Source organism: Gekko japonicus, unplaced genomic scaffold, assembly GCF_001447785.1.
Source record: "Gekko japonicus isolate JY-2015 unplaced genomic scaffold, Gekko_japonicus_V1.1 scaffold548, whole genome shotgun sequence".
Lineage (NCBI taxonomy): Eukaryota > Metazoa > Chordata > Lepidosauria > Squamata > Gekkonidae > Gekko > Gekko japonicus.
The window spans coordinates 137,479-147,786 of record NW_015169791.1 but is presented as its reverse complement, the minus strand read 5'-3'; the positions used below and the strand labels follow the sequence as shown (position 1 = coordinate 147,786).

Below are 10,308 nucleotides of genomic sequence, written 5' to 3'. Positions count from 1 at the left end.
TTCTCTGATTTCTACTACATAATTATCTACCAGAGTGTGAGCAGCTTTTCAAATGCCTTCTTCCTTCTCCTCCCACACCAATAGAAATATTCCTTTAATATCTATGTTCTTTTAAGTGAACTTATAGCAGTGTGCATGATTATAATTATTCTCATAGTTTAGGAGCGGAAATCCTCTATGCACCAGAACTAAAATATAAAAGTCAAATTTGCCTTGATTTTTTACGAGCCTCCAATACTTTATGATGCTCTTACTTTCTGCAAGTACGGAATACTGAAGGATGGGTCAGACTTTTTCAGAGTTTTCCAAAGACTCTCTAAAGCAGAAGCTTCACTCAATACATTGCACACAGTGCAATAATATACAGAGTTATGTCAATCTAAATACATAGAAGTTTGGTAACAGTTTGGCCCAGCATTGAAGAAAACTGTACATTGATGGCCAATCTGAGTAATGTCAGTTCTCAAGAAATAGTCTGTTAATAGATCATTCACAAGAAAGAGGCAGCTATAAGGAACTTCCATCTAAAGAGTCTCTTGGGGTGGTGCCACAAAGAACCGTAGATTAAAAGATCAACCATCATGTATTCCTTGCATTCATAGAGATAGATTCAGGTGGGTAGCCATGAAGTAGGGATGTGCATTCAGTTCGGTTGAGCCAAATAACTGGCCAAATAGTGCCGATCTGGCCCTATTCGGGCCAGGCAAATGCCGAATCAGCTTCTCTTATCTGATTCAGCATGCCAAATACAAGCTGCCGAATACTTGCCAAATTATTTGGCAATTATTCAGCAGCTATTTGGGGCCTGGGGAAAGGCAGGAAGGGGTGAAAGCACACTTACTTCTTTCTGCCTTTCCTGCCGAAACTGGCCTTTTTCCGACTCTTCCTTGGGGTAAGGGAGGAGGGGACGGGGAAGTGCCAGCTCATAGCCAATCACTGGCCCCAGTCACACTGGGGGGAAAGGTGCGGCTGAAGTGCGGCTTTTTTGAGCCGCATCAAAAGAGAAGCACGGCGGTGGGATCAGACAGATCCCCCGAGCTGCCACACAGTTGCTCCCCGGCATGATCAGATGCCGGGGGAAGCCACAGATCGGTGAGCAAGGTGAGCTTGCTGCACATGCACATGCATGCACATTTCTACAGGGCCTCCGTATGCTGCAGGGAGACGGGCGCGTCAGCAATCAGATGCCGGCCCGTACTGCGCATCAACAGATAGGTAGTACTCTTTTGGTGCTACCTTTTTGCGGCAGGTTTTCGGCTGGAAGGGACAGATCAGGGATGGGTGCACACTGCTTCCCAGATGTTGCGGTATGATCGCGCCCGCTTGATGCGCCCCCAATCCGTTTCTCCTGCGGGGCAAATCATCCCGTGCCACAGTCATACATTTGCAAGTGGCAAATCCATGTGCAGCCTTTTGCGAGTATGGTGTTGCTTGTGCTGGCACAATACACCATCTACCTTTCTTGGGAGGGGGGAGGGAGAACTTGCAGCTCTCCCAATAGGGGAGAGTTGCATCCTCTTTAGCCAATCACAGGACAGTGTTCTTTTTTTGAAACTGTCCTGTGCATGGGCAGAGAGCATATAAGGAGTCCTACCTAGTGGCTAGACTCCATTGCTTGTTGGCTGGCGGCTGGTGCTGAGCTGTTGAGAGATTGTTCTGCTGCTGGCCTTGTTGGCTTCAGCTGCTGGCTGCTCTCTGTGCCTGGCCTGCCCTATTCTCCCTGCTGGTGGACTCCTGGACTGAAGAGAAGACATGAACTGGTTTGGAAAGTTTTTTTTTTTTTTAAGAGTAAATTTTAAAGGGTTTCTTCTATAGTCTTCTCTTGGGTAGCTGGATTGGTCTGGGTGGGTGAGTTCTGTGGGTCCTCTGGGGTGGGTGTTAGGGGGATTGGAACAACTTAAAGTGTTTAAAAAGTTTTAAAAGTTTTTGTTGTCTTTAAAGGTTTTATTGGTGGTTGGGTTTATTCTTTTTTGGGTTCTTTGGGGGTTGAGCTGGTGGGGTGTGGGTTTTTTCAATATCGTGCCTTGTTTTTTTCCTGTTTGGGTTTCTGAACTGTTGTGTGAAGGTTGGGTGGGTTTAGTAAAGTTTTCCAATTTATCTTGTTTGTTCCTTCTGGTTGGGGGGGGGGGCTGGTTGTCCTTCTTCAGTTGTAGGCATTTTTGTGGTTTGTGTTAATTGTTGCAGTGTTGTTCATTGTTCATTTCTTCTTCATTAGTTCTGGGTTGTGCCAGTTACTGTGCTGTCGCTGTGTAGGCTGGGTTTTTGGAAAGTTCTCCTGTTTAATAGATTAATAGTTTTCCTGTTTAATAGTTTCCGTTTAATAGATAGATAGTTAGTGTGATTGATTTCCTTCTGGTTGCTGGGGGGGACTGATGAGGTGAGGTGTGGGTTGTTGTTGGTTGGTTCTTCTCTGATAAGCCTTGTTTAGTGGCACTGGTCTGCTCTCTGTGTTCAGTTGTGTGGCATTGGTTTGGGGGTGTTTGGGGGGTTTTTTTGTTTAAAAAGGTTTTGCTAGGCTTGGTGGGTGTTTCTGGTTTGTTAGGGCCATTAATTTAAATCGACCACTCTAATAAGGGTCTGCTCAGCAATTTCTTTATTTTTAAACTCTTCTATGTAATCTAGTGTAGGGCTCTAGTTCATATACCTAACTAGGACAGAGATAGGATAGAATACTATTAAAAGAGGTGAGGAAGGTTTGTTTGTTTTTTAAAGCAGTGTGATAAGTAGCCTACTGACACAAAACAGTGTTCTGTGAGCCTGAACTTCATTGAAGGCCCGTGCTTTATCACATTGCCTAGGTTGAACCCAGCTTTTAAGTTCATCTTATTAGGGGACAGGACACGTTTGTCCCAGTAGATTCTAGCCAGGAGAAATTTAATAAAGAGACCCAAGCACTTCTAAAAAGGTTTGCTTTCCATTGCAAGGATGGCTTTTTAAAACCTTCAGCTAGAGAGAAGCAGGATCACCAAGTTTTAAACCAGTAAAGGTAAAGGTTTCCCTTGCTCGAAAGCCAGTCGAGTCCGACTCTAGGGTTGTGGTGCTCATCTCCGTTTCAAAGCCGAAGAGCCAGCACTTTCCAAAGACGTTTCCGTGGTCATGTGGCCAGCATGACTAAACACCGAGGCACATGGAACGCTGTTACCTTCCCACCGAAGTGGTACCTATTTATCTACTTGCAATTTCTTGCTTTTGAACTAAGGTCTTTTGAAAAGCTAGATAGATATCGGGTGGGAGGGTACTTAAAAAGGAGTCAGGCTCTCTCATGTTTAGGTTTCAGTGAAGTTAGTTAGGTGCCTAAACACCCTACCCACATACCCAGGGTGACACGATGAGTGTCAGGAAGGGAACACAGAGGGGCCCTGGGGGAAAGGCGAAGGAGAGGGTATACTAGAGGGGTGGAGGGGAGGGTTAGGGGGAGGACTGCAGTTTCCCCCCCAACTGTGCACAGGACCACTCCAGAGTCACCTGGTACTTCTCCAACCACTGGCTGGAGTGGTGCAATGAAGAGGCCACGCTTCTAGGCTGATCCCAGCAGAGGTGCCTGCAGGTGCTGGCACTGGGCAGGGGTCTGCTGCTCAGGCAGTCCCTCCTCAAGCCGTTGCTGCTGAGGATCAGAGGCAGGAGGAGGGGCGGCAAGAGCTGTCTTTGGGGTTGATCTTTGGGGACAGTTCTCTTTCTCCAGAGATCACAGACTCAGAGGGCTATGGAGAGACTGGAGAAGGACCTGGGTGACTAACCCACTGCTTCGGTCCCTCTAGGCTCCAGCAGGCCTTCTGGGGAGGGACAAGAGGGGAGGCTGAAGGGGGCAGAAGAGGAAGAGATGGAGGAGACGCACCCCTCCTCCCAGCCAGCAATCTTCTCCTCCCCCCCCCCCCGAAGACACAGTGTGTCTCCCTTGAGCTCCTCACAGGAGGAGGCTCAAGTGGTGGCTGCAGCTGCTGTTCAGAAGCATGGGTCCCACCACTTCACCTCCAATGTTTGGAAGCACTTCCAGCTGATGGACGACCCATGCTATGCACAGTGCCAGCTGTGTAGGGCTCAGATAAGTTGTGGGAAGGCCCTGCACCATCTCACACCTGCCTGGATATGGAACCACCTGAAGAAGCACCACCAGGTGGAACTTCTTCAGGGGGAGAGACTTGCTGCTGCTGGGGTGCCCAAGCAGCCACCACCATCCAGCCAAGAGCTGAGTCGTGCCATGACCACCTCCAGAGCTCACCCAAAGAGTTCTGCGGCAGGGCAGGGATGCCAGGCATCTCTGATTGAGATGTTTGGTGAGGGTGGCACTAGGGTGCCTGGGGGGGGGGGAGGAAGCATGCTAGTAGGTAGGTCATGAGCGACATTACCAAGCTCGTCACCATAGAAAGGTTTCCCTCCTCAGTGGCTGAGAGTCCTGTGTTGCAAAGGATGCTCTGGACTATCTAGCAACCTGGTACACAGCTACTTCTTGCACCATGATGAGCAGGACAGTGGTGCCCTTGCTTTACAGGGCTGCCAGGGACTTCATGAAGAAGCAGTTGTCCCCTGCTGCAGGGAGGGCTGTTCACTTCACGTTGGATATTTGGACATCCAAACAGAGGCATGAGGCATATCTCTCACTGAGTGTTCACTGGTGGCAACCTAGTAATCTTGTGGGGGGGGGCGGGAAATAGCTGATAGGCAGAGACAGGGCCCCCGGGCCAGCTATTGTCAGGCTCTGCTGCACACCAAACCACTCAACATGCCGCACACGGGGGCCAACATCAGGGCAACCATCAACAGGCAGCTAGAGGAGTGGGTAGGCAGTGACATCATCATGGGCTTCATGGTGACAGATGGTGGCTCCAACATGAGGGCAGCAACCGAGGCAATGGGCCGCAAGCGCATTCCCTGTGCAGCCCACCTTCTCTACCTCATGGTTAGGGATGCCTTGAGCCAGGGTTCAGAGAATCCCCAGCATGTCTCTGGGTACCGCACGTACTGGCATATCCTACAGAAATGCCGGCACATTGCAGGCCACTTATCACACTGCAATAAGGATACTTATTAGCTGCATGAGAAACAGACACTGTTGGGCATGACGGAGCACCACCTAATCAGTGACATCAGCACTCACAGGAACTCCACCTGTGCCATGCTTGAGCACCTGGTAGAGCAGAAGAGAGCCCTGACTGCCCTGATCTCAGAGAGTGGGGTCATTCAGGAAGAGAGCTGGCTCACCCAGGAGGAGTGGGTGATCATCTCTCAGACTGCAGAGGTTCTTGGGCCCTTCTAGATCCACACAGACATGCTCTCGTCTGACATGGCAAGTCTGGCTCTGGTTGTCCTAAGGTTGCCAAGTCTGGCAAACTTACTGGCGGGGGAGGCTCCAACGAGGTCGGGAGAAGGCTCTGTATGCGCGCGTGCGCGCTTCCGCCACGTCACCGGAAGTGACGTGCGACGTTGCTGACGTTGGGGGCGTGGCCGAGCTCTTCGGGAAGACGTGACGCAGCTTTGGGGGGCGGAGTTTCCCCCGGGGCCCGATTCTGCCGCAGTGGAAATCGGGCCTCCAAAGCGGGGGTTTCCCCGCCCCCCGCCCCCATTTGGCAACCCTAGGTTGTCCCCATGATCCACATGGCTCTTGAGGATCTGGCCTCGTTGGTGGAGCTAGCTGCAGGATGCACAGACCTTGTTCCAGCAGTGCGCGCACTGGTGATGAGACTGAAATAGCTGATAGGCAGAGACAGGGCTTTGGGGGGCGGAGTTTCCCCCGGGGCCGCAGCTTTGGGGGGGCGGAGTTTCCCCCGGGGCCCGATTCCGCCGCAGTGGAAATCGGGCCTCCAAAGCGGGGGTTTCCCCGCCCCCCGCCCCCATTTGGCAACCCTAGGTTGTCCCCATGATCCACATGGCTCTTGAGGATCTGGCCTCGTTGGTGGAGCTAGCTGCAGGATGCACAGACCTTGTTCCAGCAGTGCGCGCACTGGTGATGAGACTGAAAGAAGGGTTCAAGGCACACTTTTTGCCTGCCTTCACCAAGCAAAAGACATACATGTTGCCAACCATGTGGGGGGGGGGCCCGACACATTAAGGGCAAGTTCACCAAGTGGGTCAATGAGTTTGATCACTGGAGAGACGCGCTCTCCCAGCAGATTGTACGGGGCAGGCCAGTGGGGGCATGTTGCTGGGAGCTAAGGAAGTGAGGGGTGAAAGCAGCTCAGCTGTTGCTCTCCCCCAACCTCCCCAGCTAGGCCACATCCACCCCCAAGGCCCCCAAGGCCCCCACCATGATGAATGCTGAGATGGCCCTCATCAGGTGGCTCCTTGGCCCTTCTGGGAGCAGTAGGCCCATGAGACAGGACACGGTGGCTGCGATCATGAGGGACTACTTTTCCGAGCCCTGCAAGTCACAGTCCACCTGCCACTTAGCTACAGGGCCCCAAAGGAGTCAGTCTGGCCAGCCCTCTCTGCCGTGGTCCAGGGGCTCCTCTCATGCAGCCTCCACAAGCATGCAGAGTGAGCATGATTTTTCACATGCGGGCAACATCATCAGCATACATTGCTCTTGCCTGAAGCCCTGGACAGCAGTTGGTCTTCCTCAAGGTCAACTTGCCACTGTTCGGCTTCCTGGACCTGGACTTTGAGGGTGACTGAAGTGAGCACATTCTTGTGCCTGCATCCTCTTACAGTTTGTGCTGGGAAGTCTGGGGAGAAATGCTCTTCCCAAAATTAAAATTAGAGAGAGACCACAGAGAGGCACATCCCCCAAACCATTCTGATTGGGAGATAGAAGCTCCACCAGTCCCTCCCCCACTGGCATTCTCTCACTCAGACCACCCTCCTCAGAACACCTCCATAGAACCCAAGTAGCTGTGTGGCACTTGGTGATGTAGGTTCACTCTGGATACCATCCATCCCCAAACAAAAACTGAATGCTGGTTGGACTTCTGGCTGATGGCGGCACGCTAGACAGTTGCATCTCCCGGATGTCCCGGGGATGCAGTCTGTGCACGGTGGGAAGGAGGGGGAGCGCTGACCCGTTACCCCCCCCCCAGGGAGCCTGGTGGAAGGCTCCTAGCCAGGGGACTTATGAGGAGTCGCCTCTTCGCCTATGCATTGTGGCTGAATTGAGGCGCTCCTCCTTCCCAATGGTCCTTCCTGCACACTGCCTGAATGGGACCTAGTGACGCTGACCGGAGCAAGCGTAGGAGATCGAGCGGATGAAATGAAGTAAAGCGGGGTTGGGAGACCAGATATGAATGTGAGTCTGACTGAGCGAAACAATGGTTAAAGAGAAAAAGAAAGCTCCCTACCCCATATGGAAAACGGAGAGTAAAGCGGGCAAGGGAGGGACGCCTCCTAACCGCATGAACTTCTGAGCGAATCGGGGGGGGGAGCAGAAGAGAAGGCATGCATAACTGTTAAGAAATACTTACCAAGGCATTTGAGTGCATATTCAGAGACTTTCAAAAAAAATTAAAGTAAACAACTGAGAAAGATGGCAGGGAAAAGGACGGAGAAAGAAAAGCTTTCAAAAGCGAAACTAATGGAGAGCCTTAAACTGGAAGGAGCCAGCAAGCTGGTAAAGACTTTGGCAGAATCCATGCACCCTCTACTGGACCAAATGAGTAACCTCAAAGATCAGATGTCGAAAATGACTGAGTGTATTACCGAACAACAGACACAGATAACCGAGACATTGAAAATGATGAATGAAATGGCTGAAAAGGTGAAAGAAGTGGACGCCACTGCACAGAAGGTGAAAAAGAAAGTTCAAAAGCTGGAAAAGAAGCAAGTCTCGACGGAAGATCAACTGCTACAACTACAAATGGAAAAGGCTAATATGATCCTTCGTTTTCAGGGCTTGCCAGAGACAAAGGGAGAGAATCTCAAAGAACTAATGAGTGAAGTATTGGCCCCAGTGTCAGATATGAAGGCGGAATTTTTGTTAAACGAAATGGATGTGACCTATAGGTCATATTCAGGATATATAAAGAAAAATAATCTGCCTGGGGAAATTGTGGTAAGATTCTCGAAGAGGCATGTGAGGGATACAATCCTGAAAGCAGTATCTGGAGCACCCCTGAAAGTGGGGGAGAATACCATCAGAACATTGAAAGACATTCCATTTGAAATAAGATAAAAGAGAAGAAGAAGAGAAGACATTGGATTTATACCCCGCCCTTCACTACCCAAAGGTGTCTCAGAGTGGCTTACAAACTCCTTTCCCTTCCCCTCCCCACAACAGATACCCTGTGAGGTGGGTGGGGCTGAGAGAACTCTGACACAAACTGCTCTTTTTCAAGGACAGCTGTGCCAGAGCTTGTGACTGACCCAAGGTCACATCAGCAGGTGCAAGTGGAGGAGTGGGGAATCAAACCCGGTTCTCCCAGATTAGAGTCCGCACACTTAACCACTACACCAAACTGGCTCCAAACTGGCAAAGGAGAAAGAAATATAAAGAATTAATTCTTTTTCTACAGACAAATGCAATTGGATATAAACGGTTAACTCCAGAAGGCGTAACCTTCAAAATTAAGGATAAAAAAGAAAAGATTGACTCTGTCCAGAAGGCACGGGAATTTCTAAGAGTCCAGATGAGAGGGCCAGGGAAGGAAGGAGAAAAAGGGGAGGACAGCAAGTCCAATGGCGAGCTGGACTCGGACTCCTCTGGGGAGGACTCTCTTTCAGAGAAAGGGGCGGCGGCCCCTAAAAGTCCTTATAAGCTTAGGAAGACACTAGGCAAGGAGAATTAAAGGCTGAAGGACTCTGAATTGTGCCTTTAAAAAGGGTTGAAGTGAGATGATTTGGGGTGTTTCTGTATAACAGTTGAATCTCAGATTTGAAAAAGATAATGCTAAACTTGACTCAGTTGATAGCCAGACTAACGGGATAAAGACAAAATGTATGGTTAAGCTAGTGAGATTATCTCCTCTCTTGGGTTTTTAGTCAGTAGTGGGTATCTTTCTGTATCCTATAAATGTAGTTCCCCCTCCCTTTTTTCTGTTGTAGTATTGTAGTGTTATAAAAAAATGCAATAAAAAATCCCCTCCAGGGGCTTTAAAAAAACCCTGAATGCTGGTTTAAAAAGTGGCAAGAACAGTTTTCATTCCAGGTAGAAAAATGCCCAATCCCCAACAAAAACCAGAAAAACCCACGGGAGTGCCATGAAGATTGATATCATCACCTGAGGCACTTTTCTTTGCAGGGGTGGTGAACAATGCTCCCTCTAAGCTATGGAATCCTGTGAGCAAAAGCTCTACTTTGTGAGCTACTGGCATTAAAGTTGTGAGCAGGTGATTTGATTTGGATAGCTTCTGCATAAATTAGTTTACTTTGGAGCCATCCTTCCTGAGTGTGTGAGCTTAAAGGGAACATAAGAACACAAGAGGAACCAATGCTGGATCAGGCCAATGGCACATCCAGTCCAACACTCTGCCACACAGCGGCCAAAAACACCAGGTGCCCTTTTCTGCACTTTTTCCAAAGCTATAATATCCTTTTTAAGGTGTGGTGCCCAGAACTGCACACAGTATTCCAAATGAGGTCTCACCATTGATTTATATAGGGGCATTATTATATTGGCTGATCTGTTTTCAATACCCTTCCTAATAATCCCCAGCATAGCATTGGCCTTCTTTATTGCAGTCACACACTGTCTCGACATTTTCAGTGAGTTATCCACTACAACTCCAAGATCTCTCTCTTGCTCAGTCTCTGCCAGTTCAGACCCCATCAATGTGTATTTATATTTAGGATTTTTGGCTCCAATGTGCATCACCTTGCACTTGGCCACATTGAACCCCATTTGCCATGTTGACGCCCACTCGCCCATCCTTGACAGATCCCCTTGGAGTGCCTCACAATCCTCACTGGTTTTCACCACCCTGAACAACTTTGTATCATCCGCAAATTTAGCCACTTCACTGCTTACTCCCATCTCCAAATCATTAATGAACAAGTTAAAAAGCAGTGGACCAAGTACTGATCCCTGCGGTACCCCACTGCTTACCACCCTCCACTGAGAAAATTGCCCACCTACACTCACTCTCTGTTTTCTATGAACTAGCCAGTTTTTGATCCATAAAAGGACTTGTCCTTCTATCCCATGATTTTTGAGCTTACTTAGGAGCCTTTGATGAGGAACTTTATCAAAAGCTTTCTGGAAGTCAAGGTAAATAATATCTATTGGATCCCCCTTGTCCACATGTTTGTTCACCCCCTCAAAGAACACTAACAGGTTAGTGAGACAAGATCTTCCCTTACAGAAACCGTGCTGAGTCTGCCTCAATAGGTTTTGTTCATCTATGTGCCTACTAATTCTTTCCTTAATAATGGTTTCCACCAATTTAC

General features: G+C 49.2%; 1 protein-coding gene across 3 annotated transcripts in view; it reads right to left on the bottom strand.

The window, feature by feature from the left end:
- The window catches only part of TPH2 (tryptophan hydroxylase 2), a 116,119-nt gene that overhangs the window by 85,470 nt on the left and 20,341 nt on the right, over window positions 1-10,308 (bottom strand). The gene's annotated exons all lie outside the window — the stretch shown is intronic.